Source organism: Dendrobates tinctorius, unplaced genomic scaffold (assembly GCF_039654945.1).
Source record: "Dendrobates tinctorius isolate UK_male_01 unplaced genomic scaffold, ASM3965494v1 ptg000204l, whole genome shotgun sequence".
Classification (NCBI taxonomy): domain Eukaryota; kingdom Metazoa; phylum Chordata; class Amphibia; order Anura; family Dendrobatidae; genus Dendrobates; species Dendrobates tinctorius.
The window spans coordinates 601887-629827 of record NW_027361871.1 but is presented as its reverse complement, the minus strand read 5'-3'; the positions used below and the strand labels follow the sequence as shown (position 1 = coordinate 629827).

The 27941-nt window shown below is 46.2% G+C and overlaps 1 protein-coding gene across 1 annotated transcript in view; it reads left to right on the top strand.

The window, feature by feature from the left end:
- Positions 1-27449, top strand: part of LOC141057368 (ORM1-like protein 1) — a 122275-nt gene extending 94826 nt beyond the window's left edge. Inside the window, exon 5 of the transcript XR_012222034.1 lies at positions 26781-27449. The gene's annotated coding sequence lies outside the window, so the exon portion shown is untranslated. The remainder of the gene's footprint in view (positions 1-26780) is intronic.
- Positions 27450-27941: the final 492 nt, after the last annotated feature.

Below are 27941 nucleotides of genomic sequence, written 5' to 3'. Positions count from 1 at the left end.
TGACACGCCACCAGCAGAGCTACAGGCACCTGCAGATGCAGGAGCAGCAGAACTGGAGCCAGCTGCCAATCCCACAGCAGAGGACAGACTGTTATCCAAAAAGGAAGATGCCGATGGCGAAGCAGCTTTGGATGCTATTGATGACATAGCTGAAGAAGGCCTGGCATCCGGAGGAGCTGGAGATGAGCACATTTCAAAGTCCTGGACCTCCTCTGCCAGACCATGCTCCGGGCTGTTCTGTTCAGGGTCCGTTGGCGTGGCGGCCCTTACATTTCCATCCGTTCTGTAGAATTAATAACAAATTACTGTTAAAAAAGACAATTTGACAAATTTGAAAACAAAAAAAAGTATATATAGATATACCGTGACCATACTTACCTCCCATGTCACGATCTCTGCAGCCCCCCTGCTTCACCACGGTCTCCCTTCCTGCCTTCAGCCAGTGGTCGCATGTTACCGCTCTGTAACCTCATGAATATGCGCATATTCATGAATGTAATGACTGGTACCAAGTGACCCCTGAAAGCAGGAAGGGAGCCATAACCTTAATGGAGTATGGGGCATATTATTCTATGGAGCATCTTGTGGGGGCATTATTAACCTTTGTGCAGAATTGCATGGGGTGTATTTTGTATGGAGCATTATATGAGGCCATCATGAACTGTATGGAGCATTATATGAGGCTACTGATTCAATATGGATATTCAAAAACATTTCACCAACTGATGTCTGAAATAATTTTACTTTTAGTTTTATCTTTGAATTTAACCAGTAGCTGCATCATTTTCCACCCTAGGCTAATACGCGCGTCAATAAGTTTTCCACCATTTCGGGCGCAAAATTAGGGGGGGCGGCTTATACACGAGTATATACGGTATATTAATATGGATAAAGAGGCCAGCGCTGCACGAGCATAGTAAATTTTTTTTTTTTAATTATAATTATTAGATCTATATATATTTTGCTGAGTGTAGACCTCCGCATAGCCACATCTAATATATAAAGTTCAAAGTGTGTATGTATGTGTGTGTGTGTGTATGTCCGGGATAGGCATCCGCACCGTCGCAGCTACAGCCACAAAATTTGGCGCAGTCACACGTCTGGAACCCGAGAGCGTCCTAAGCTATGTTGTGAGGTGAAATTTTAACCCCGCGCGTTCCCATTCACCAAACAATTTTGCCCCTATCTACATACTGGGGGAAAAAGTGTGTGCGCGTCAAGCCCCGCCCCTCATTATGATGTCATAATGCCCCTATTTGCATACTGAGGAAGCAGTGTGTGCGTATCAAGCCCGCCCCTCATTATGATGTCACAATGGTTGCCATGGTGACGCTGATATCATCATGGGTTGCAAGCCCTGCCGCCGCTCATTATGATGTCATAATGGTTGACTATGGGATGGAGGATGTGTGATGGGTATATGGGCACTGGACTATGGGATGGAGGATATGTATGATGGGTATATGGGCACGGGACTATGGGATGGAGGATGTGTGATGGGTATATGGGCACTGGACTGTGGGATGGAGGATATGTTTGACGGGTATATGGGCACGGGACTATGGGATGGTGGATATGTATGATGGGTATATGGGCATGGGACTATGGGATGGAGGATATGTATGACGGGTATATGGGCACGGGACTATGGTATGGCAGATATGTATGATGGGTATATGGGCACGGGACTATGGAATGGAGGATATGTATGATGGGTATATAGGCACGGGACTATGGGGTGGAGGATATGTATGATGGGTATATGGGCATGGGACTATGAGATGAAGTATGTATGATGGGTATATGGACACTCGACTATGGGATGGAGGATATGCATGACGGGTATATGGGCACGGGACTATGGGATGGCGGATATGTATGATGGGTATATGGGCATGGGACTATGAGATGAAGTATGTATGATGGGTATATGGACACTCGACTATTGGATGGAGGATATGTATGACGGGTATATGGGCACGGGACTATGGGATGGAGAATATGTATGATGGGTATATGGGCACGGGAATATGGAATGGAGGATATGTATGATGGGTATATAGGCACGGGACTATGGGATGGAGGATATGTATGATGGGTATATGGGCATGGGACTATGAGATGAAGGATGTATGATGGGTATATGGGCACTCGACTATGGGATGGAGGATATGTATGATGGGTATATGGGCACGGGCCTATGGGATCGTGGATATGTATGATGGGTATATGGGCACAGGACTATGGGATGGAGGATAATTATAAATTGTTATAACTAACCACAGTTAGTTACTATGCCCGGGCAGCGCCGGGCTCTTCAGCTAGTTCACTATAATATCACACATCATCCCATCAGCCAGAGATACCAGCCTACTACCCCAAATATCCCACATCGCCCCATCAGAGAGAGACACCGCCCTACTACAACCATTCAATATACCACATCGTCCCATCAGACAGAGATACCGGCATACTACCCCTAATATCACACAATGTCCAGTCAGCCAGAGCCAACGGACAACTAACAATAATATCCCATATCGTGACATCAAACAGACCCACCGCACTAATCCATCCTCGATTTACCTCAGCAAATTCCTGCTGCTTAAAATAAACTACAGCTGGTCTGCATAGGGAACCTTCTTTCTGGGAGGTGAGCTACCACTTGTGGGCTTCAGTGACTTGACCAGCCTGTCCGTGATGGAGCGCCAGCGCTTTTTGATATCATCCACTGCAATGAAAGCAAATCAAAAAAGTCATGATTAGAGTTGAGCGAAACTGGTCGGTCAAATTCATAAGTCGCCGACTTTCCCTAAAGTCGGGTTTCATGAAACGAAACCTGACCATATCGTGAGGTTGGCCATGAGGTCGGTGACCAGAGCGCCAAACTCACGTTTCAAATGATGCTTCCAGCGCCCTTTTTCAGCCAATGATGGAGGACACACACTGTGGGCAACGTGACGACATGGGCAGCGGTCACCACCATCTTTGAGAAGGGCATGCAAGTGATTGGCTTGCTTTGTGTGGCGTCACAGGGGCTATAAAAGGGCGCGCACGCCGACCGCCATCTTACTTCTGCCGATCTTAGCATAGGGAGAGGTTGCTGCTGCTGATTCTGAATAAGGGAGAGCGTTAGGCAGGGAAGAAGAAAAAAAAACTGCTTCTGCTGGTAGTGATTTTCACTGTACAACACAACAGTTTGTGTGCGTGACAGGGGAGGATATATTTTTGTGCATCAGCTCTGTTGGTTATTAGGCTGCCTTATAAGGCTCCCTGATAGCTGCATTGCTGTTTGCACATTGCTGTGCAAACTGCTTTTTTAAAAGCAAAAATACTTTTCTTCCTCTTTTCTGCACAGTTACAAAGCGTTCATTTTTCCACACTTTTGTGTGCAGCAGTCCTGCTTATTAGGCTGCCTGCTGCCATACTTGGACTGAGAGCATCATTGTCAGCCTCCTAAAATCTCTAGGGAGATTCAAATTCTCCCCAATACTATATACACCTTGTACCTTGTCATACACCAGCCAATTTCAGTGTCATGATCCAGGACGGGATTTCGCTTTGACCCGTCCTGGTTAGACTATGGGTTAATTGCGCTGCCTCTCTCTGGCAGCAGGAGGCTATTTAGTGCTCACTGGACCTGGGTCCGGTGTCAGTTATACTCCTGCCCTCGGCTGAGTTAAGTGACCTCTTGTATACGTGTGCCTTGTGCCTGATATCTTGCTTGCTTGTTCGGTTGTGATCTGGTTCTGTCCCTGTTACGAGTTCTGCCTGACCCTCTTGTACTGCGCTACCTCTCGTGTATGACTCTCTGCTTGTGTCCCGATTTCTCTCTGCTCGTCCCCTTGGTACCACGTCGCCCTCTTGTGTATGACCTTTGGCTTTGTCTGACTACCCATCTGTTTGTCCCTCCTGTACCTCGTTTGCCCGTACTGCTGTGACCTCTGTTTTGCCTGACTCTGAGTTTTTGTATGGTGTCCTGTCCTATCTGAATACAGGACGCTAAGCCCCGCCCCCTTGCAGTCACATGACCATAGGTCCCGTGCAGACTATTCAGTTTCAGTGTCCGCAGCTCCTATGCCTCTTTACTTTCCAGCGCTGACTGGACCCTGACACTATTAGCCTGAAGCACGCATGGTCACCTCTGCTGCCCGTCTCTACAGGTATCTTCTAGCACTGCTTCTGTACTCAGGACACGCGCACTGGCTCTATGAACAAGTGCAGTGTGGTGTCTCTGACATTATAACTGACCCATACCATTTTTTTTTTCTCTGCTCCCATTCACCTGTGTGTGTGATGGATCCTGTGCACACTCTTTCTGAGCAGGTTAAGCATCTGACGCAGATGTCTCAGAAACTCTTTGGAGAACAAAGAGTCCTGGCTCAGTCTCAGCAGCTGATCGCCGACACTGTGCAGGGAGTTCTTTCATGGGGGGCTCAGGATGTTACATTAATTTCCCCTGAGTCTCCAGTGAAGTTACCAGATACCTTTTCTGGAGATAAAAATGACTTCAGAGTTTTCAAGGAAGGCTGTAAGCTTTTTTTTTCCTTAAGACCACACTCTTCTGGGGATGAAAGTCAGAGAGTGGGGGTCATTATGTCTCTGTTAAGGGGAGCCCCCCAAGCTTGGGCTTTCTCCCTTCCTACCACGGCCCCTGAGCGTTTGACTGTGGATGCATTTTTTGAGGCCCTGGGGCATATTTATGATGAGCCTGATCGGGTGCGTATGGCTGAGGACAGGCTGATGAATGTTTTCCAGGGGAAACACTCAGCCGAGTGGTTTTGCTCAGAGTTCAGACGCTGGGCTGCTGAGGTCTGCTGGAACGACGCTGCTCTCCGGGGGTTGTTCCGTAGAGGCCTGTCTGAGCATCTGAAAGACGCCTTGGCTCTCCACCCCCCACCTGATGCCCTGGAGGAAGCTATGACACAGGCCGTCCGAATGGATCGCAGGTTACGGGCAAGGGGAGTGATACAAACCGAGACATCATTATTCTCCCAAGGAAGGGGAGCCAGTTCTTCATTGAAAATCACGGAGATGGGAACCATCAACCTTAAGGAGGAAGAAAGGAGACAACGGCACGTGAGAAAATGCTGTGTTCACAGTGGCGAGTCTGTACATTGGAAAAAGGATTGCCCCTCCCGGCCACTAACCAACAAGCGACTGAGCCCGGGTGATTCTCGTGGAGGTCACCCAGGCTCTCAGGTACCCTTTTCTGCATTTTCTAAAATGTCATTTCAAGTGGAACTTTGTTGTGGGGGTGTCTCCACATCCACTTCTGCCTTCGTGGATTGCGGTTCATCATTGAACTTTATTGACTCTGACTTGGTGGCCAGGTGTAAGTTAGGGACAGTTAGGTTGGAAACTCCGATTCACCTTGTTGCTATTGACAAAACACCACTGGTTAAGAATGACATTGTGTTTTGTACTGAAGAGTTTCTCCTTAAAGTGAGTTCCTTACACCAGGAACGTATTTCATGTTTTGTAATGAACAACCTGCCTGCGGGACTGGTGTTGGGGTTCCCCTGGTTTCAGCTGCATAATCCTGTGATTAATTGGGAATCTCGGGATATTGTTAAATGGGGTCCCTATTGCTCTGAGAAATGTCTTGTTTCTGTGTCTGTGTCGTCCGTGGGTCTAGAAGGCATTCTGGAGTGCCTGATAGATAATACTGACGTTTTCTCCGAAAAAGAGGCTGAGGTTTTACCACCACACCGCCCATTTGATTGTGCCATTGACCTGGTTCCAGGTGCTAAATTGCCCAAAGCCCGCCTGTATAACCTCTTGGGTCCGGAACGGGCTGCGATGAAGGAATATATTTCCGAGAGCCTCCGTAAGGGACATATTCGTCCTTCTGTTTCTCCTGTGGCGGCAGGGTTCTTTTTTGTAAAAAAAAAGACGGTGGTTTGCGCCCATGCCTCGATTTTCGTGAGTTAAATAAAATAACTGTGAGGAATACTTATCCCCTTCCACTTATTCCTGATTTATACAATCAGTTGTCCGGAGCTAAGTGGTTATCGAAATTAGATCTACGGGGAGCGTATAACCTTATCCGAGTCCGGGACGGAGATGAATGGAAGACCGCTTTTCTCACTACTGAAGGGTTGTTTGAAAATTTGGTCATGCCCTTCGGCCTGACCAACGCTCCAGCGGTCTTCCAAAATTTCATAAATCATGTGTTCTCCGATTTGATTGGACGTTTTATGGTGGTGTATTTGGATGACATTTTAATCTACTCGCCTGATAAACAGACTCACATTGGTCATGTTCGAGCAGTTCTCCAAAGGCTCAGGGAGAACTGTCTGTTTGCTAAACTTGAAAAATGTTTATTTTTTGTTCAGGAACTGTCCTTTCTGGGGTTCATCGTGTCTGCTGAAGGGTATCGCATGGATCCTAATAAGGTGCAGGCCATTCTCGAGTGGGTTCAACCGTGTGATTTGAAGGGTCTGCAACGTTTCCTAGGGTTCGCTAATTATTATCGGAAATTTATAAGGGGGTTCTCACAGGTGATTAAACCCCTCACAGACATGACTCAAAAGGGGGCCGATATCAAGAATTGGTCAACCGCAGCGGTAGCGGCATTTCAGTTTTTGAAAAAATGTTTCATGTCGGCCCCGGTTCTTATCCAACCGGACCCCTCTGAACCATTTATTGTTGAGGTAGACGCCTCAGAGGTGGGGGTGGGGGCGGTATTGTCCCAGGGACCCGCCACTTTGACCAGTTTAAGACCTTGCGCCTTTTTCTCAAAGAAGTTCTCCCCTGCGGAGAGAAACTATGATGTGGGGAATCGGGAACTTCTGGCCGTAAAATTGGCTTTTGCAGAATGGAGGCATTTTTTGGAGGGGGCTGTTCATCCTATAACGGTAATCACGGACCACAAAAACCTAGCTTACATTGAGTCAGCTAAAAGGTTGACTCCCAGACAGGCTAGATGGTCACTTTTTTTTTCCCGATTCAACTTCTCGGTCACTTTTCGACCAGGATCCAAGAATATCAGAGCGGATGCATTGTCACGCAGTCTTGATCCGGTGTCCCCCCCGGAACCTCCATCCTCCATTCTTCAGCCTGGGGTGGTGGTGGCAGAGGTTTCTAATGTGTTGGAACGGGAGATTCGAGAAGCCCAGGCTCTTGCACCTCCAGCTAAGCCGTTGGATAAACTTTTTGTGCCAGCTCAGTTTCATCTCAAGGTCCTCCAGGAGTTCCATGACTCAGTTCTGGGTGGACATCCAGGGATCTCAGCGACCCGGAAGGCCATTGCTAGAATATTCTGGTGGTCTTCTTTAGCCTCTGAAGTTGGGGAGTATGTGTCTGCGTGTGAGGTTTGTGCCCGTGCGAAAACTCCCCATAACCGGCCGGCCGGGGAATTGGTACCACTGCCAATTCTTGAGAGACCATGGACTCATCTGTCCATGGATTTCATCACCAACCTTCCCCCTTCCAAGGGTAATACCGTGGTCTGGGTCGTAGTGGACAGGTTTAGTAAGCAGGCACATTTTGTACCTTTGGCAGCTCTACCTAATGTGGAAACATTGTCCAGATTGTTTGTGGAGCATGTGGTGCAGTTGCATGGGGTACCCCTGAATGTGGTGTCTGATAGGGGAGTGCAATTTGTGTCCAGATTTTGGAGAGCTTTTTGTAGGAGGTTGGGTATTGGTCTGTCCTTTTCATCCGCCTACCATCCAGAGACTAATGGGCAGACTGAGCGGACTAATCAGTCTCTGGAGCAAATTCTGCGTTGTTTGACCTCAGCCTGACAGGATGATTGGTGTTCTGTGTTACCATTGGCTGAGTAGGCATTTAACAACCGCACTAACCAGTCTACGGGTACATCTCCTTTTTTTTGCAATTATGGGTTTCATCCTCATTTTGGAGAATTTTCCCGCTTGAATTCTGGGTGTCCTGGGGTGGACGAGACGATCCAGCGGTTGGGGGAGGTATGGCGGGAGGTCCAGAATAACATTACGAAGGCCCAGGACAAATTTAAATTTTTTGCGGACAAAAAACGATCCGTGGGTCCAGTGTTTCAGGTCGGAGATAAGGTATGGTTATCCACCAAAAATATAAGGCTCAAGGTCCCCTGTGCGAAGCTTGGACCCAAGTTTATAGGTCCCTATGTAATTACCGAAGCAGTTAACCCGGTGGCTTTTCGGTTGAGTCTTCCGCCATCTCTAAGGATCCCTAATGTTTTCCATAAGGCCCTTTTGAAACCTGTGAGGTCCAGTGGGGAGGGATCATCATCTTCCCCGACACCGGTTCTGGTAGATGGGCAGGATGAGTACGAGGTGGAACGAATTATCGACTCCAGGTTGGTCCGTCGCGCCCTTCAGTATCTGATACATTGGAAGGGCTACGGTCCTGAGGAACGCTCGTGGGTTCCTGCTCGATCAGTTCATGCGGATCGGTTGATCCGAGCCTTTCACGCCAAGTACCCTGAGAGACCTGGGGGTCCGGTGGCCCCCCATTGAGAGGAGGGTACTGTCATGATCCAGGACGGGATTTCGCTTTGACCCGTCCTGGTTAGACTATGGGTTAATTGTGCTGCCTCTCTTTGGCAGCAGGAAGCTATTTAGTGCTCACTGGACCTGGGTCCGGTGTCAGTTATACTCCTGCCCTCGGCTGAGTTAAGTGACCTCTTGTATACGTGTGCCTTGTGCCTGATATCTTGCTTGCTTGTTCGGTTGTGATCTGGTTCTGTCCCTGTTACGAGTTCTGCCTGACCCTCTTGTACTGCGCTACCTCTCGTGTATGACTCTCTGCTTGTGTCCCGATTTCTCTCTGCTCGTCCCCTTGGTACCACGTCGCCCTCTTGTGTATGACCTTTGGCTTTGTCTGACTACCCGTCTGTTTGTCCCTCCTGTACCTCGTTTGCCCGTACTGCTGTGACCTCTGTTTTGCCTGACTCTGAGTTGTTGTATGGTGTCCTGTCCTATCTGAATACAGGACGCTAAGCCCCGCCCCCTTGCAGTCACATGACCATAGGTCCCGTGCAGACTATTCAGTTTCAGTGTCCGCAGGTCCTATGCCTCTTTACTTTCCAGCGCTGACTGGACCCTGACACTATTAGCCTGAAGCACGCATGGTCACCTCTGCTGCCCGTCTCTACAGGTATCTTCTAGCACTGCTTCTGTACTCAGGACACGCGCACTGGCTCTATGAGCAAGTGCAGTGTGGTGTCTCTGACATTCAGCCTGTTAATTGAGGTGTAATCTATAGTGGGCCTGAGATAATAGTTCAGCCTCCTAAAATCTCTAGGGAGATTCAAATTCTCCCCAATACTATATACACCTTGTACCTTCTCATACACCAGCCTATTTCAGCCTCTTAAATTGAGGTGTAATCTATAGTGGGCCTGAGATAATAGTTCAGCCTCCTAAAATCTCTAGGGAGATTCAAATTCTCCCCAATATTATATACACCTTGTACCTTGCCATACACCAGCCAATTTCAGCCTGTTAAATTGAGGTGTAATCTATAGTGGGCCTGAGATAATAGTTCAGCCTCCTAAAATCTCTAGGCAGATTCAAATTCTCCCCAATACTATATACACCTTGTACCTTGTCATACACAAGCCTATTTCAGCCTGTTACATTGAGGTGTAATCTATAGTGGGCCTGAGATAATAGTTCAGCCTCCTAAAATCTCTAGGGATATTCAAATTCTCCCCAATACTATATACACCTTGTACCTGTTAGGAATCTGGTTTCTGACACGTCTAGACCTAAACCCAGATTCTCACATGCTGCAGTCTCTTGCCCATCTGCTGCTGCAGAAGGGATTGCTGAGGAGATTGTCTCACAACAACTGTCTCCAGAGACTAAGTCCTTTATTCCATCTACTGGGCATGCTCACGGGACGAGCTCCTATTGGACTTCGGGAGTCAGGTGTTCAGGTCCCGCTCCGGATCCTATTGGCTCTTCCTGGACTCTTGGAGATTTCCGGAAGGTCCTGTGCGCTATAAAAAGTGCGCATGGCCGTTCTGCCATACGCTAGTGTAGCCATACTGCTGCTGTATGTTTGTTGATGGATGCATGGACTGGTGACTGACTCATTGGAAACCCCTACCCTCTGATACTACGTATGTGTGTGTGTTTGTGTTAGTGCTAGTACCGAGCGCCAGCGCGTTATGCTCCATACTACAGCAGCCTAAGCGTCAGCCTTGCGCCTGCTAGTCAGCAGAGTCTTTGCAGCGGCTCTGCTATAGCCGAGCTGCAGTTGCAGCTCCTAGTGGCATTCGCGGTTGCGACGCCTTGCACATGTTTCCGGTAGGTCCTTACGGAGTTAGTATCGCTACCTTGTGTTTCTCCGGTGACCGCATACCACGTGTGTTGCTCTGAGATTCTGTGTCCTGAACAGACTCAGCATCTTTTTGTGTTACCATTTATAATTACAGCTCTGTGAGCTCAACAGAGTTTGTTCAGTGCACTTGGTGACGCACTTAAACCTGTGCACTCTACCGCCATATAGCTCTGCCACCACCTAGCAGCGGTCGTTCCATCTACCACACTGTGGACCCCGAGTGGCGAAGGCACTTTATTTATATTTTTATTTTAGTGTCTTCCGCCACTCCTAACATTACACTAGCGCCAGGGTCTGCCTAGTGATGGCAGAACAGCAGCAGCTCCTGCAGTGCATTAAGCAGCTTGGTGACTGGGTGGCCGCTCTTGAGAAGTCTCTCTCTGCTGCTCAAGCCACTGATGCTGCTGTCCAGGCGTTAACGGATGCAGTAGCGCGTTTGTCCATGTCCACCCTTGTGCCGACAGTTACCCGCCACCCGTTGCCTGATAAGTTTTCTGGGGATGGTGCCTCCTGTAGGGGTTTTATCAGCCAGTGCTCGATCCATCTGGAGCTGCTGGCTGCACAATTCCCTACGGAACGGGCCAAGGTGGCATTCATAATATCCCTACTGTCAGGCAAGGCCCTGGAATGGGCAACGCCGTTATGGGAGCGTGGTGATCCCGATATATGAACCGCAGCGCACCTGCTGATGGACATCAAACAGGTTTTCCTCGGTCCACAGGTCACGCACAACACCTCCCTGCAGCTACTCGCGCTCACTCAGGGATCTCTCTCGGTGAGCCAATAGGCCGTACGTTTTCACACTCTGGTGTCCGAGTTGGAGTGGACTGATAGGGCCCTTATCCCTGTCTTTTGGAAAGGGTTAGCAGAGCATGTGAAAGATGCTCTTTCTAACAGAGAGATTCCCATGACCTTGGAAGAGTTGATTACCATCTCCTCGCGCATTGACCTCCGTTTTTCGGAGCGCGGCTTAGAGCATGCTCACTCAAAACGGAATGGTACTCCGCTCCCCAAATTTTTAGAGCCGCTTGAGCCACCTGAGCCTGAGGTCCTACCTCCTGAGCCCATGGAGGTGTCTCGTACCGATTTTAATACGGACTCAGACCAGGAATCTGTTTGCGGTTGTCACCATGTATGTGCGGTTTCTCCGGAAGCCAGCTCCCCGCAATGGTCTGAGTCTGAGCCGGTTGTCGAGACCTTTGTCCCTCCTCATCTTAGGGCTCAGGTACTCGCTTGGGCGCATGCGTCCAATGCGTCTCACCACCGAGGGTACATGCAGGTCTCGAAGCTCTTGGCCGGAGCATATTGGTGGCCTCATAGGGCTCGGGATGTTAAGAGGTTTATTCAGGCATGTACCTCTTGTGCTTGGCATAGCCTCTCTAGGCGGAGTGGGGCGACGGCCATAGATACACGGCGGTGTGCCACGGCCACTCCCGCTCCTGCCATTTCCCAGATTTCCCTCCTGAAACCGGGCGACCATGTCACCTACCAGGACACCAAGATCGTCTATAGGCGAGTTTGAGCCCTGTGCCACTGCTAGGCACAGGGTGATGGATCGGAAGGTTCAGGGAGGGGGGCCCTAGGAGGGGGGGTAATGTTAGGAATCTGGTTTCTGACACGTCTAGACAGAAACCCAGATTCTCACAAGCTGCAGTCTCTTGCCCATCTGCTGCAGCAGACGGGATTGCTGAGTAGATTGTCTCACAACAACTGTCTCCAGAGGCTCAGTCCTTTATTCCATCTATTGGGCATGCTCATGGGACGAGCTCCTATTGGACTTCGGGAGTCAGGTGTTCAGGTCCCGCTCCGGATCCTATTGGCTCTTCCTGGACTCTTGGAGATTTCCGGAAGGTCCTGTGCGCTATAAAAAGTGCGCATGGCCTTTCCGCCATGTGCTAGTGTAGCCATACTGCTGCTGTATGTTTGTTGATGGATGCATGGACTGGTGACTGACTCATTGGAAACCCCTACCCTCTGATACTACGCATGTGTGAGTGTTTGTGTTAGTGCCAGTACCCAGCGCCAAGCGCCAGCGCGTTATGCTCCATACTACAGCATACTACAGCAGCCTAAGCATCAGCATTGCGCCTGCTAGTCAGCAGTGTCTTTGCAGCGGCTCTGCTATAGCCACGCTGCAGTTGCAGCTCCTAGTGGCGTTCGCGGTTTCGACGCCTTGCACACGTTTCCGGTAGGTCCTTACGGAGTTAGTATCACTACCTTGTGTTTCTCCAGTGACTGCATACCGCGTGTGTTGCGCCGAGATTGTGTCCTGAACAGACTCAGCATCTTTTTGTGTTACCATTTATAATTACAGCTATGTGAGCTCAACAGAGTTTGTTCAGTGCACTTGGTGACGCACTTAAACCTGTGCACTCTACCGCCATATAGCTCTGCAACCACCTAGCAGCGGTCGTTCCATCTACCGCACGGTGGACCCCGAGTGGCGAAGACACTTTATTTATATTTTTATTTTAGTGTCTTCCACCACTCCTAACAGTACCTTGCTTTACAGTACCACATAGCTGGTGGTATTTTGGGTACATTTTCCCAAAAAAGAGGAAGTATGGTGGAAGAGGCCGTGGAAGTGGGTGGGGGTTGCCAGCTGGTACTGATGGTGGTGGTGGTGCATCTGCTGGTAGTGGCAAAAGCACAATAGCACCTAAGGCAGGAGGTGTTGAGCCTGCATCATCGTGTGGCTCCACAAGGCCTCGAAGGCTCCCTTTTCCGGGAGTAGGCAAACCGCTTTTAAAGCCGAAGCTTCAGGAACAAGTTTTGGCTTACATTGCTGACACAGCCTCCAGCTTTATCGCCTCCTCTTCTGTAGTTTCAAAAAAATAAAAGCACTGAGTCATCAGTGGAGGCTGTTATGAATGGGTCACCGAGGAGGCAAAAACAAAATAAGTCACAGAAAACTAGAGAGGTTGGTAACTATGCAGATTGCAGATCCCTGATCCTAACACACAACTAGCAGCAGCCTTGGAGCATTCCTACGCTTCGTCACAGCTGGAGGACTAAATAAGCCTAAAGCAAGAAAAGGGGAAAACTAACTGCCCCAGAGCAGACCGCAAAGGAAAGACAGCCCCCACACATGTATTGACGGTGAAACAAGATGAAAACACAAACACAGGCAGGAAAATAGGCTGAGCAAACGATGAGGCCCAAACTAACTAGAAAGGATAGGAAAGGAAAGACACTGTCTGCAATCTGCCAAAAACCCTACAAAAATAATGTCCAACACTTCTGATAACAAAATTAACCCTGAAGTCACTAGACACTAGCACTCTGAAATATTCTGAGACAGAGCAAAGAGAGGCCAATCTAATAAGGGACAAAAAGCAAATTGGCAAATGCAGATAAAAAGAGTGGAAATTCAGCACAGCCCCAGCCAGTGCTGGCTGACCACAAAAAACTGAATAGACCAACAAAATCAAGTGTGAAAAATAGCAGAAAAACTTAGCTTGAGCTGACTGGAACAGAGCTGAGAACCAAGACCTGACAATCCAGAAGGAATCACCAGCACCAGAATAGGGCGTCGGCTGTCTTAAATCCAGTCTGATATTCATGAGGTCCAATCGTCATCCTCCTTATCAGGTGGCAGATCTCCACTGATTAAATCAGCCTCACTACCTCCTGTTACCACCAGAGGGAGCCTGGAAGGAGAACTCACAACTGGTAGACCAGAAAATGAACTCACAACAGTACCCCCCCTTGAGGAGCGGTCACCGAACCCTCATCCACACCACCAGGCCGATCTGGATGGGCCCGGTGAAAAGCACGAACCAATCTATTGGCATGAATATCAGTGGCAGAGACCCAAGAATTATCCTCCTGGCCATAACCCTTCCATTTGACCAAATACTGGAGTCTCCGTCTAACCAAACGAGAATCCAATATTTTCTCTACCTCATATTCCACATTGCCTTCAACCAACACAGGGTCAGGAGGTGCTGCCATAGGAAAAACTGGCTCAACAAACCTCTTCAACAGAGATTTGTGAAATACGTTATGGATCTTGAATGTAACTGGAAGAGCCAATCGAAACGAAACAGGATTAAGAATCTCCAAAATCTTATAAGGTCCAATAAATCTTGGCTTAAATTTTGGAGATGCAACCTTCATAGGAATATTCTTAGATGACAACCAAACCATATCACCCACTTTAAACCGGGGACCAATGGTCCTATGCCGGTTGGAAAATCGCTGGGCCTTTTCCTGAGAGAGTTACAACTTATCCACCACTTGGTCCCATATCTGCTGCATTCTCTCAACCACAGTGTCCACACCTGGGCAGGACGAAGATTCCACTTGCCCTGAAGAGAATCGAGGATGAAACCCAAAATTACAGAAAAAGGGTGACATTAAAGTGGCAGAACTAGCTCTATTGTTCAGCGCGAATTCGGCCAAGGGCAAAAATGAGACCCAATCATCCTGATTAGCAGATATAAAACATCTTAAATAAGATTCCAAGGTCTGGTTTGTTCTCTCAGTCTGTCCATTGGTTTGGGGATGAAACGCGGAGGAGAAGGATAACTGAATTCCCAGATTGGAACAAAAGGCTTTCCTGAATCTGGAAACAAACTGGACTCCTCTGTCGGACACAATGTTCTCAGGAATCCCTTGTAACTGAACCACCTGTTGTAAAAACAAGGGTACCAACTCAGCGGAAGATGGCAACTTTGGGAGTGGTACAAGATGGACCATCTTCGAAAATCTATCACAAATCACCCAGATAACAGTCATTCTCTGAGAGACAGGAAGATCAGAAATAAAATCCATTGAGATATGGGTCCATGGCCTCTTGGGCACCGGCAGGGGCATCAGCAACCCACTAGAACGAGAACAGGGTTTAGACCGAGAACAAGTCCCACAGGACTGTACAAAATTCATGACATCATGAGATAAGGCGGGCCACCAAAAAGACCAACTCACCAAATCTCTGGTACCAAAAATACCTGGATGACCAGCCAATGCGAAGCAATGAATTTCAGACAACACTCTTTGTCCACTGGTCAGGAACATACAATTTTCCCATAGGGCAACGCTCAGGTTTATCCTCCTGAAATTCCTCCAGGGCGCGTCTCAAATCGGGCGAAATGGCAGAAAGAACTACCCCCTCACCTAGGATGGTAGTAGGCTCGGTCACATTAAGAGAATCGACAAAGAAACTCCTAGAAAGGGCATCTGCCTTATCATTCTTAGTGCCCGGAAGAAAAGAGACCACAAAATTAAAACGCATGAAAAACAAGGCCCATCTAGCCTGTCTAGGATTCAAGCGTTTGGCCAACTCCAGATAAATCAAATTCTTGTGATCGATGAGGACCACAACTTGATGTCTAGCTCCCTCCAACCAATGTCTCCACTCCTCAAACGCCCATTTCATGGCCAACAATTCCCGATTCCCCACGTCATAGTTGCGTTCAGATGGGGAGAACTTTCGAGAAAAGAAGGCACAGGGATTCATCTTAGAAGTCACAGGGTCTTTTTGGGACAAAACAGCTCCTGCACCAATCTCAGAAGCATCTACCTCCACCTGAAATGGAAGTGAGACATCAGGTTGCCGTAAAACTGGAGCTGAAGTAAATCTCTGCTTAAGCTCCTGAAATGCTGAGACATCCTCAGGAGACCAATTCAGCACATCAGCGCCCTTCTTGGTCAGATCAGTCAGTGGTTTGACAATAACAGAAAAATTACCTATAAATTTACGATAGAATTTAGCAAACTCCAAAAACTTCTGGAGGGCCTTCAAAGAAGTAGGCTGAACCCAATCATAAATGGCCTGTACTTTGGCCGGGTCCATTTCAATAGTCGACGGAGACAAGATAAATCCCAAAAATGAAATCCTCTGTACACCAAAGAGGCATTTCTATCCCTTAACAAACAGGGAATTCTCCCTCAAAATCCGGAACACAGTCCGGACGTGTTCCACATGACGATCCCAATCACTAGAAAAGATCGAAATATCATCCAGATAGATGATCAAAAATTTATCCACAAAGTCACGGAAAATATCATTCATAAAGGACTGGAAGACAAAAAGGGGCATTAGTGAGCTCAAAAGGCATCACCAGGTACTCAAAATGTCCCTCCGGAGTATTAAACGCCGTCTTTCATTCATCCCCGTGCTTGATGCGAATAAGATTATACGCCCCCCTGAGGTCAAGCTTAGTAAACCAGCAGGCACTCTTAACTCTGGAGAATAAATCAAACATCAGAGGTAACGGGTACTGATATTTAACTGTCATCTTGTTAGGGGAACGATAATCAATACACGGTCTTAATGAACCATCTTTCTTGGCCACAAAAAAAAACCCAGCACCTAAAGGTGACGAGGATGGTCTAATATGACCCTTCTCCAATGACTCCTTAATATAGGATCGCATAGTATCATGTTCGGGTACTGATAAGTTGAAAAGCCGACCCTTGGGAAATTTACACCCAGGCATCAACTCAATTGCACAGTCATAACTCCTATGAGGAGGCAAAGACGCAGACTTACTCTCACTAAATGCATCAGAAAAATCGGCCAGATAATCAGGAATATCATGAGACTGAGGAGAGGTGGAGAAAACAGGAGCATCCCTAAGAACACACTGACAACCCCAACTCACCACAGACCCAGATTTCCAATCCAAAACTGGATTATGAGTTTGCAACCAGGGAAAACCCAGAACAATAGTATCATGCAAATTATGCAGCACCAAAAATTTACAATTTTCTTGGTGGTCTGGGGTAACTCGCATTATCACCTGGGTCCAAAACTGGGGTTTATTCTCCACAAAAGGAGTAGCATCAATACCCCTCAAAGGAATAGGTGTCTGCAGAGGCGTCATGGAAAAACCACAATGTTTAGCAAAGTCCAAATCCATCAGATTCAACGCTGCTCTTGAATCCACAAAAGCCTTAGTGGAAAACGTGGATAAGGAGCAGATCAGAGTAATTGCCAAAAGGAACTTAGTTTGTACACTGCCCACAGCAAATGTGGGTGCAAAACGTTTCTCTCGTTTAGGGCAGACAGAAATAGTATGAGAGGCGTCTCCACAGAAAAAGCACAGCTTATTACGCCTTCTAAACTCCTGACATTGCGCCCTAGACAAAACCCCATCGCATTGCATAGGTTCAGACGTATGTTCAAAAGGTGGCAGTGCCTCCCATGTAGTTTTATGTTCATGTAAGCGCCGATCAACTTGAATGGCTAATGACATAGAATCATCCAGACCAGAGGGAACAGAAAATCCAACCATAACATTTTTTACGGTCTCTGATAAACCCTTCCGAAAGAGAGCTACCAATGCACTATCATTCCATGTAGTAAGGACCGCCCACTTTTGGAATTTTTGACAGTATAACTCTGCAGAATCCTGACCCTGGTTTAATGCCAACAGTGTTCTCTCAGCTTGATAAACAGCATTAGGTTCATCATACAACAACCCCAAGGCTTGAAAAAATGCATCCACGTTAGTCAGAATAGGATTTTCAGGTGTCAGAGAAAGAGCCCAATCCTGGGTTATCGCCGCGCAGCAAGGAGATGACAATTTTCACCTGCTGCGCAGAGCTCCCCGATGAGTTAGGCTTCAAGGCAAGAAATAAGTTACAATTATTCTTAAAATTCAGAAATTTAGACCGATCCCCAGAAAACACATCAGGAGTAGCGATCTAAGGTTCAGCAGCATGTGACTGAATGAAGTAGGTGGAAATTCCCTGCACTTCAGCAGCAAGTTGCTCCACACGATCAGACAATTGCTTAATCTCCATTAGGAAAAAAAAAATCCTCCTACGGCCCCAGAGAAAAAGAGGAAAAAAATACATTAAAAAAAAAAATTCTGACACTTTTTTTTTTAACAACCTTTTCCTGCTTTTGAGTACCCTAGAATCTGCGGTATGGCTGGTGATTCTGTTATGAATTGGTCACCGAGGAGGAAAAAACAAAACAAGCTAAGTCCCAGAAAAACCAGAGATGTTGGTAACTATGCAGATTGCAGATCCCTGATCCTAACCACACAACTAGCAGCAGCCGTGGAGCGTTCCTACGATGATCCTAGATGCCTCATCACCGCCGGAGGACTATATAAGCCTAAAGGAAGAAAGGGGAAAACTAACTGCCCCAGAGCAGACCCCAAAGGAAAGACATCCCCCACACATGTATTGACGGTGAAACAAGATAAAAACACAAACACAGGCAGGAAAATAGGCTGAGCAAACGATGGGGCCCAAACTAACTAGAAAGGACAGGAAAGGAAAGACACTGTCTGCAATCTGCCAAAAACCCTACAAAAATAATGTCCAACACTTCTGATAACAAAATTAACCCTGAAGTCACTAGACTTCTCCCATTCTGATATATTCTGAGACACAGCAAAAAGAGGCCAATCTAATAGGGGACAAAAAGCAAATTGGCAAATACAGATAAATAACAGTGGAAATTCAGCACAGCCCCAGCCGGGGCTGGCTGACCACACAAAAAACTGAATAGACCAACAAAATCAAGTGTTAACATTAGCAGAAAAACTTAGCTTGAAATGACTGGAACAGAGCTGAACACCAAGAGCTGAAAAGCCAGAAGGAATCAACAGCACCAGAATATGGCGTCGGCTGACTTAAATCCAGTCTGAAATTCCTGAGGTCCAATTGTCATCCTCATTATCAGGTGGCAGATCTCTACTGATTAAATCAGCTTCACTACCTCCTGTTACCACCAGAGTGAGCCTGGCTTTGACGCTCACAGGCTCAGTATGGATTAGACAAGAATATAAAAAGTAGAAAAAGGCTACAGTATCATCACATAGCAGGTATATATAGTATAGCTTAAACATTCTAAATCTCCGTAGATATTTCAGGAGGCAGACAGACGCTCTCAGGCTCAGTATGGATTACAACACAATATAAAAAGCCGTAAAACGGTAATGAATCTGAAACGAACATATGTATACAGTGTAGGGGTTATTGTCAATTTCAGTATTTATTTCCAGAGTCAGAAACAGACTCTCATTTGGTCAGTTAGGATTAGACCAGAAAATAAAAAGCAGTAAATGGGTAATGTATCACATGCGTAGAGCTGTATACAGTGTTGGGGTAATATTTAAATCCACATATAAATTGCAGGAGTAACCCACAGACTCTCACACGCTCAGGATAGATCACACCACAATATAAAAAGAAGATCCACAAGAAATAATCACACATGTAGGCCAATGTTCCAGGTGTCAATGATACACTTAGAGTGGTGGGTGGAGGAGGACTTTCTGGCAGAAAGGGTACAGCATCACCAGATACCAGGTATATATAGCATAGTTTAAACATTAAAAATGTACATCTATATATTCAGGAGTAGTGTTGAGCCACCCAGCTAGTGTTCGAGTTTGGTTCGGTTCGTCGAACAGGAGTCAAGTTCGTCGAATGTTCGTCGAACGTTCAACGAACACCGTTGAACCCCATTGAAAACAATGGCAGGCAAATACAAACATATAGAAAACACATACAAAACACCTTAAAAGGTGTCCCAAAGCAGACAAAATGCTCAGAAGACACAAATAACATATGGAAAAGGGCAACTACATATAGAAAAGAGGTGAAGTAGTAAAAGGAGGAGGAGGAGACACAGATACATGCATGTCATGCCCTTATAAAGTCAAGAAAGGCTGGAATAAAAATCTAAAATAAAAAAAATTCTAAAATCAAAGACGATCATACGTATACCGTCGGACTTCCCACCATAAATTATGCCAACTGCCGATCGGGCAGCGTTATTCCCACGACCCTCCGAACAGCGTCCATGAAGGCAAAGTGTTTGGTTTCCGGGGGCAGTATGGTTGCAAAGCTGAACCTTAAAGGAATGTCCAGAAGGGCACCACCAGGAGTGGAGCCTGCGGCTTAATTGGACTCCACACGGGCAACCTCAACTATGCCACGGAAAGGATAGACAGATTGCAAGCTTTCTCGATTCTGTGGGTGGTGGTGCTTGGCCGTTTTTAGTTGTGCTAGTGATTTGTCGGCTTAATTCCGTTAACGAACGAGACTCCGGCATGCCCCCTCGGTCCGCGTCCAGCTTACTAGAGGGACACGCGAGGCTCTGGCACGTGAGATCGAGTAATAACAGGTCTGTCATGCCCTTACATGTCCGGGTCTGCACGCGCACTACACTGAAAGGACCAGCGTGTGTCGCTTACAGGTGCGGATAACCTGCTGAACACCGTTAGTGATGGGGATCTGGGATTCCAATTCTTCCCCACAAATGAGGATTTCCCAGTAAGTGCAGGTCAACCCGAATTCCGGAATTAGGCATAACCTGCATTCCAGAAATAATGTGAAAAAATTAAGTGTCCAAACCACAGGTGCTGTAGCTTGCTTAACAGCTGGGCTCCTCTGCTGAGTAGCACACAGTTCTTACGCAAACAGGCGGCATAGCTTAGTTCACGGGTGGGCAACTCCGCTGAGTAGCAGGCAGTGCTTACATAAACAGGCGGCATAGCTAGGTTCACGGGTGGGCTCCTCTGCTGAGCAGTAGACACAGGTACTAGGCCCAAAGTATTCACTGGGCTAAATGGAGTTAAAAAATGGTTCTTACATAAACAGGCGGCACTGCTTAGTTCACGGGTGGGCTCCTCTGCTGAGTAGCAGACACAGTTACTAGGCCCAAATTATTAACTGGGCTAAATGCAGTCAAAAACTGGTTCCTTCATAAACAGGTGGCATAGCTAGGTTCACGGGTGGGCTCCTCTGCTGAGTAGCAGACAGTGCTACAAGGCCCAAAAGGATTTTCTTGACAAGATGCGGTATAAAATAATTAGAAACACACACGGTGTAGCTCCTTGACAGGTGTACTACACCGCTGGCTACCAGACACCGCTACTATGCCATGAAACTGTCTATTAACATTGAAAACCATTATTAATGTGAAAAAAAAAATACGCTTTTATTTAGCGAAACGTTCTCGAATGGAAACTCGGACAGCCGAATTTTAATCAAAGTGTTGTAGCTCGACGAACGGATCTAACACCGCCCAAAACAGCTAGAATTTGAACTAGGCCAACAGTTCCACTCAAACACCACTCATGTGTAATTGGAATGTGACATTAAGCCGGGTTAATAACAGGCGTCAATCAGACGCCTATCCATTATTAACCATATATTTTTAAAGGGTTAAAAAAAAAGAAAACGCGTGATATTAAAAAATTTTTTTATTGAAATAAAGACACAAAGTTTTTGACCACATTTTATTAAACAGCCAATCCAAACCATGACCTGTAAAAAAAAAAAATATATATATATATATATATATATTTACCAGTGAAGAATGAGTTAACTGCACTCTGCACAGCCTCCCTGGCTGACCAGAGATCAACACAGGAGCGTGAGAAATTTTCCCACACTCCTGAGTTCACCTCAGCTCAGCCCGGGAGTCCGCGCATGCGCAGACCGCACCGCCGAAGTTCACCCGAGCAGCTCGAGCTGACTTCGGGTGAACTCGGTATACAATGAACCGGGGCGCTTTACGGCCCATTCATTGTAGTGGCGTCGGTGGTTTAGAGCAGCCACTTGTTATGTGGCTGCTCTAAACTGGATCTTCGTGGGACAATCGTTTTTATGGGATGCTGTCGAGGGTAGGTATTTTTCTGGTTTGTCTTTTTATATTTTTATTTAGGTGGAACATGGTCTTCGGGAAATTAGCAGATTAGGTAAGTAGGGTTTTTTTTTGTTTTTTTTTTGGTGCTGACATCAGGGAGATGTATTTACAATTTTTTTCCACAGATAATCACTGGCCACCAATGAAAAAAAATTTGGGGCATTAATACAAAAAAAAAAAAAAATTATGGCTATGAAGAGAAAGGAGGGGGGTTTGAAAGAAAAAGCGTATGTGGAAAAAAAAACATTTTAAAAATGTGTTTTTAGGGAAAAAGGGGGGCCTAAAAAAATATATTGGCGGGAATTGGCGGGGGGGGGGTAAAAAAAAAAAATAGTGTGTTTTTCACAGCAGGAACAGCGCGATGGGAAATACTGCTCCCATCGCGCTGAGCCTGCTGGCACTATTGTATGGGAACAGACATAGCCCGATGGGACTAGTAGTCCTATCGGCCTATGCCAGACAGCAGCAGACACAGATGCCCCATACACCCCATGCAGGCCATACACGCCATATACACCGCACACAAACGTACACACACACATAGACACACACACATAGACACACTTACCACACTGATCATCAAGGGGACATCCAGTTCCATCCGGTCATACCACTCCATGTCTGCAGCGCCAGCCATGATCCAGGAAGACGGAAAGGATTATGGGATTTTTGTCTTCCTGGATTATGGGGTGGTACTTGCATGGCATGATGGGATGGGCCATGATGTCACTTCCTGTCCCCTGAGGTTTTTACCGCTTGAAATCCGCGAAAATTACTATAAATTGCGGATTTCAAGCGATCCTAGAATTGTGGCCAAAAGTATTGACACCCCTGCAATTCTGTCAGATAATACTCAGTTTCTTCCTGAAAATGATTGCAAACACAAAATCTTTGGTATTATTATCTTCATTTAATTTGTCTTAAATGAAAAAACACAAAAGAGAATGAAGCAAAAAGCAAAACATTGATCATTTCGCACAAAACTCCAAAAATGGGCCAGACAAAAGTATTGGCACCCTCAGCCTAATACTTGGTTGCACAACCTTTAGCCAAAATAACTGCAACCAACCGCTTCCGGTAACCATCAATGAGTTTCTTACAGTGCTCTGCTGGAATTTTAGACCATTCTTCTTTGGCAAACTGCTCCAGGTCCCTGATATTTGAAGGGTGCCTTCTCCAAACTGACATTTTTAGATCTCTCCACAGGTGTTCTATGGGATTCAGGTCTGGACTCATTGCTGGCCATCTTAGAAGTCTCCAGTGCTTTCTCTCAAACCATTTTCTAGTGCTTTTTGAAGTGTGTTTTGGGTCATTGTCCTGCTGGAAGACCCATGACCTCTGAGGGAGACCCAGCTTTCTCACACTGGGCCCTACACTATGCTGTAAAATTTGTTGGTAGTCTTCAGACTTCATAATGCCATGCACATGGTCAAGCAGTCCAGTGCCAGAGGCAGCAAAGCAACCCCAAAACATCAGGGAACCTCCACCATGTTTGACTGTAGGGACCGTGTTTTTTTCTTTGAATGGCTCTTTTTTCTACTGTAAACTCTATTTTGATGCCTTTGCCCAAAAAGCTCTACTTTTGTCTCATCTGACCAGAGAACATTCTTCCAAAACATTTTAGGCTTTTTCAGGTGAGTTTTGGCAAACTCCAGCCTGGCTTTTTTATGTCTCGGGGAAAGAAATGGGGTCTTCCTGGGTCTCCTACCATACAGTCCCTTTTCAATCAGATGCCGACGGATAGTACGGGTTGACACTGTTGTACCCTCGGACTGCAGGGCAGCTTAAACTTGTTTGGATGTTAGTTGAGATTCTTTATCCAACATCCGCACAATCTTGCGTTGAAATCTCTTGTCAATTTTTCTTTTCCGTCCACATCTAGGGAGCTTAGCCACAGTGCCATGGGCTTTAAACTTCTTGATGACACTGCGCACGGTAGACACAGGAACATTCAGGTCTTTGGAGATGGACTTGTAGGCTTGAGATTGCTCATGCTTCCTCACAATTTGGTTTCTCAAGTCCTCAGACAGGTCTTTGGTCTTCTTTCTTTTCTCCATGCTCAATGTGGTACACACAAGGACACAGGACAGAGGTTGAGTCAACTTTAATCCATGTCAACTGGCTGCAAGTGTGATTTAGTTATTGACAACACCTGTTAGGTGCCTCAGGTAAGTTACAGGTGCTGTTAATTACACAAATTAGAGAAGCATCACATGATTTTTCAAACAGTGCCAATACTTTTGTCCACCCTCTTTTTTGTTTGGTGTGGAATTATATCCAATTTGACTTTAGGACAATTCTTTTTGTGTTTTTTCATTTAAAACAAATTAAATGAAGATAATAATAACAAAGAATTTGTGTTTGCAATCATTTTCAGGAAGAAACTGAGTATTATCTGACAGAATTGCAAGGGGTGTCAATACTTTTGGCCACAACTGTATATAACCCTATGTGGGCGGAATCGCCGCAATTCCGCAAAATTAATGAGCATGCTGCGTTTTTTTCCGCAAAGTGATTTCGCCGTGGAAAAAAGCGCAGCATTAGCACAGCATTGCGGAATCCCATAGGATTGTATGGGATGCTTATTTTTAGCATTTTCGCGGCAAAATCGTGCTTTTAAAACCGCTGCGGAGACGCGAAAAAAACGCTACGTGTGAACACAGCCTAATGATTAAGACGCAAGTCGAAACACGTTGGTCCTATCGCTGCACTGTGTGTACGATGCTGTCATGTGCAATGTTATACAGTGCTGTGCCAATTAATTGGGACAAAGCATTTTTTTAAGTAAAATCGTAAGTTGGTTACCAGTCAGTGATTAGTCCCAATTAATTTGCATAGCACTGTATTCGGTGGAGCACTACTGGTGATATTCTGATTTTTAATGGCTCATTAAAAGCTATATTTTACTACAAAGTCACAGTCTCTCGCTGGATTCAATTTAACTTCCTCTGCTTCTGTTGCAGCATTTCTGAACATTTAATTTGCTCCTGAAAAAAATGAAAATTTCAGAGCCTAGAGTCTGTAGGAGAGGTGACCCTGGGCGAGGACTACTCTTCTCCTCCACTGAATCTGTCAGTATCTGTCTCAACAAAACGGATGTTGCCCTAGGAATCGGCATATCTAGACTCTCATTCTGCAAAAAATTTTATTCAACAGGCCGTGGTGGACCAGCATCAGATCTCCGTCCAACGTCTACAGGATCCTTTTTTGGTATCATTTATGGATGAGAGACCTTTATCCGAGACCACCCTCTTTGTTTCCAAACCTGTGTAACTTCGGATAGGAATATTACACTCTGAAATGATCCCTCTTTAAGTGCTATCAGGCCTGTTCCATCCTCTGCTCCTGGGCCTAACATAACTACGAAAACACGAGCCTGTCGTGAATTGGAGATCAGGGGAAATACTCCATTGGGACCAAGCCTGACATGAGAGATATCTTGCCCCTATTTGTCCTGCGTGGCCTCCAGCTACTCCCATCAAATTTACCTGGCTTGCTTCCTGCTAGTAAGAGTTATGTGGATTTATTTGATAAAAAGGAGGCACAGACGCTACTATAACACAAGCAGTACAATTGATGAAGGACTAACCCTCCGAATCGCGCGTTGGGGTGGGTGTCTAGAACGTAGGAACCCGTGCCTGCCATCCATCAGGTAAAACATGCATACCCTCCATATCAGCACCTCTGTATAGGTGTCTCTTTAGGTATAGAGCTTGGAGAGATACATTTACATGATAATTATAGGATTGGTTTGTCCAGCTTGCCTTACATCATGATTGATATATGATATTAATAATTGGCAGAGTGCTTTATCTTGCTACATATATTTGTTGGTGTAAATTGAACACTTTATATATTCCATATATGTATCATTTTATTGGTTCCAATGTTCCATTAACCCCTTTTTGCATACCCATGCGATTTGTGGACTAGCTGCAGTTCATTGTCCACTTCTCCCCCTGTGTCAATTATCTGTCTTTGAAATAAGTGCAATAAATTATTTACATTTTATTTGGACTTATTGGTCACTTTTTTTTGAGCTTTGCTCAGTGTTTCCTGTGCAAGAATATTGTGGATTTACTGTAGTTTCGGTCTGTCCCTCTTGTGCCCAGAAGAAGACTCCGAAACAGTTTCTAACTGGTCGGTTATTTCCTCTCCCTGTACCATCAGCTCCCTGGCAGCACATTGAGATGGACTTCATTGCCGATCTTACAGTATCTGACGGATGTACTGTCATCTGGTTAGTTGTGGATCGCTTCTTTAAGATGAACCATTTTTCTCCTTTTTCCGATGTGTCTGCTCCTGTGCTTGCCGAGAAGTTCATCCAACATTCTTTCCATCTCCATGGGTTACTTGTTCATTTAGACTATGTGCACACGTTGCAGACTTTGTTGTGGATCCGCAGCGTTTTTGATGCGCGGATTTGCACCAAATCCGCAACGTACGTAGTGCCCCCCCTTCCATTGAGTCAGTCAAATGTGCAGCAAAACCACAGGTGTAAAAAGGTTTGCGGATTTGCTGCGGATGTGCGTGCGAAAAACGCTGCAGAAAGGCAGGATGAAGAGTGTATTGACGGAAACTGTGTGTGCGGAGAATATGTGCGAGTCTGTCTGCAGGTGTCTGTGTGTGTCTGCACGGCTGTGTGCGGGTCTGTGTGTGTGTGTGTGTGTGTGTGTGTGTGTAGGCAGACATCATCTGATGGGACTTCTACTCCCAGTCGGCTACGAGGGGCGCCTGAAAACTTTGAGGCCCACCCATGAAATCTTTTTTGCATGGTCTTGTTTTGCAATGCAATATGTTATTTAGTTAATTGAATGGTCTCATGAGCAATCTGGATTTATTTTGATTTTTTTTGTTTCCGTTACAGCATTTTAAAGTTGGGTCGCAAGGCTGAAATATGAAAATGGAGAAGATGGCAAAGTTCACACATCGGCTGCTGCAATTCACTCCTGTGGTTTCCAGCTGCTTCAGCACCCACCCTATTCCCCTGATTTGGCTCCCTCGGACTATCACCTATTCCCACAGATGAAAAAGCACCTTGGTGGAAGGTGGAATTGCAGCCATTGCAACAGCCGATGAACGAGGGCGCAGCCTGAGATACAATTTACAGGCTTGCTGGAATACCAAGAATTGATCTTTCCCTCCAGAAAATCTATCAGGGAGGGATATCTTTGGTTCTGGCTGAGCCTGTCTCTGAACCAAGCCCCCAAAGCCCACCAACTGCTGCAGTTGCTGCACCAACTCACCGCGCAGTCTCCTAATCTCATCAGTAAGGGTCTGCAGCACTTGGGCAAAGGTCTGAACTGGGTCCATGGCTCAGCAGAAAAAAAAATTATCGGTTAGTGATAATGTCACTTGGACCCATCCTGTATGCCTGCTACAGTGACAGTGATTGACACATTAGCCAATGATGGGACAGTAGTAGTCCAATCATCTGGCTAAGGTGTTGAATGTAAAAAAAAAATAAAAAATAGACATACACATATATAGTCCATACTCACCATCTACACCTAATCCCCGAAGCCATGGATCACCTGAAAAAAACTTAAAATAATAAACAAACACTATACTTCCTGTCTAACGTAATCCAATTAATACGATTGTCCCACGACGATCTCCCATGGAGAGCTGTCACATCAGCTCATGCGACAGCTCTCCAGGGGCTCCAGTGATACAATAACGGAGATAATCCTCCGCATTGTATCACTCTGCTGCCGACAGGTCACCTGAGTTCACCTGTCACTTTGCGGCACTATTGTCATGATCCATGCGGGATCAGGACAGATAAAAGCACAGGTAACCTTTTTTTTTCCCTTAAGCTGTGCTTAAGTGTGGTTTTTGCCCCCGGTGGCCATTTGGATTATTGCACTGTGGTGTCATTTGTTCTAAGCTTGGCCTGGTGGTGGTGAGCGTCATTGCAGTCTGTTTCTTTAGTTAAGTGCACATTTTATAATGCAGGTGTGATTGCTGGCTCTGCTATAAAACAGTCACATGTGTTGCAATCAGCGTTGATGATAGTATTCATTTC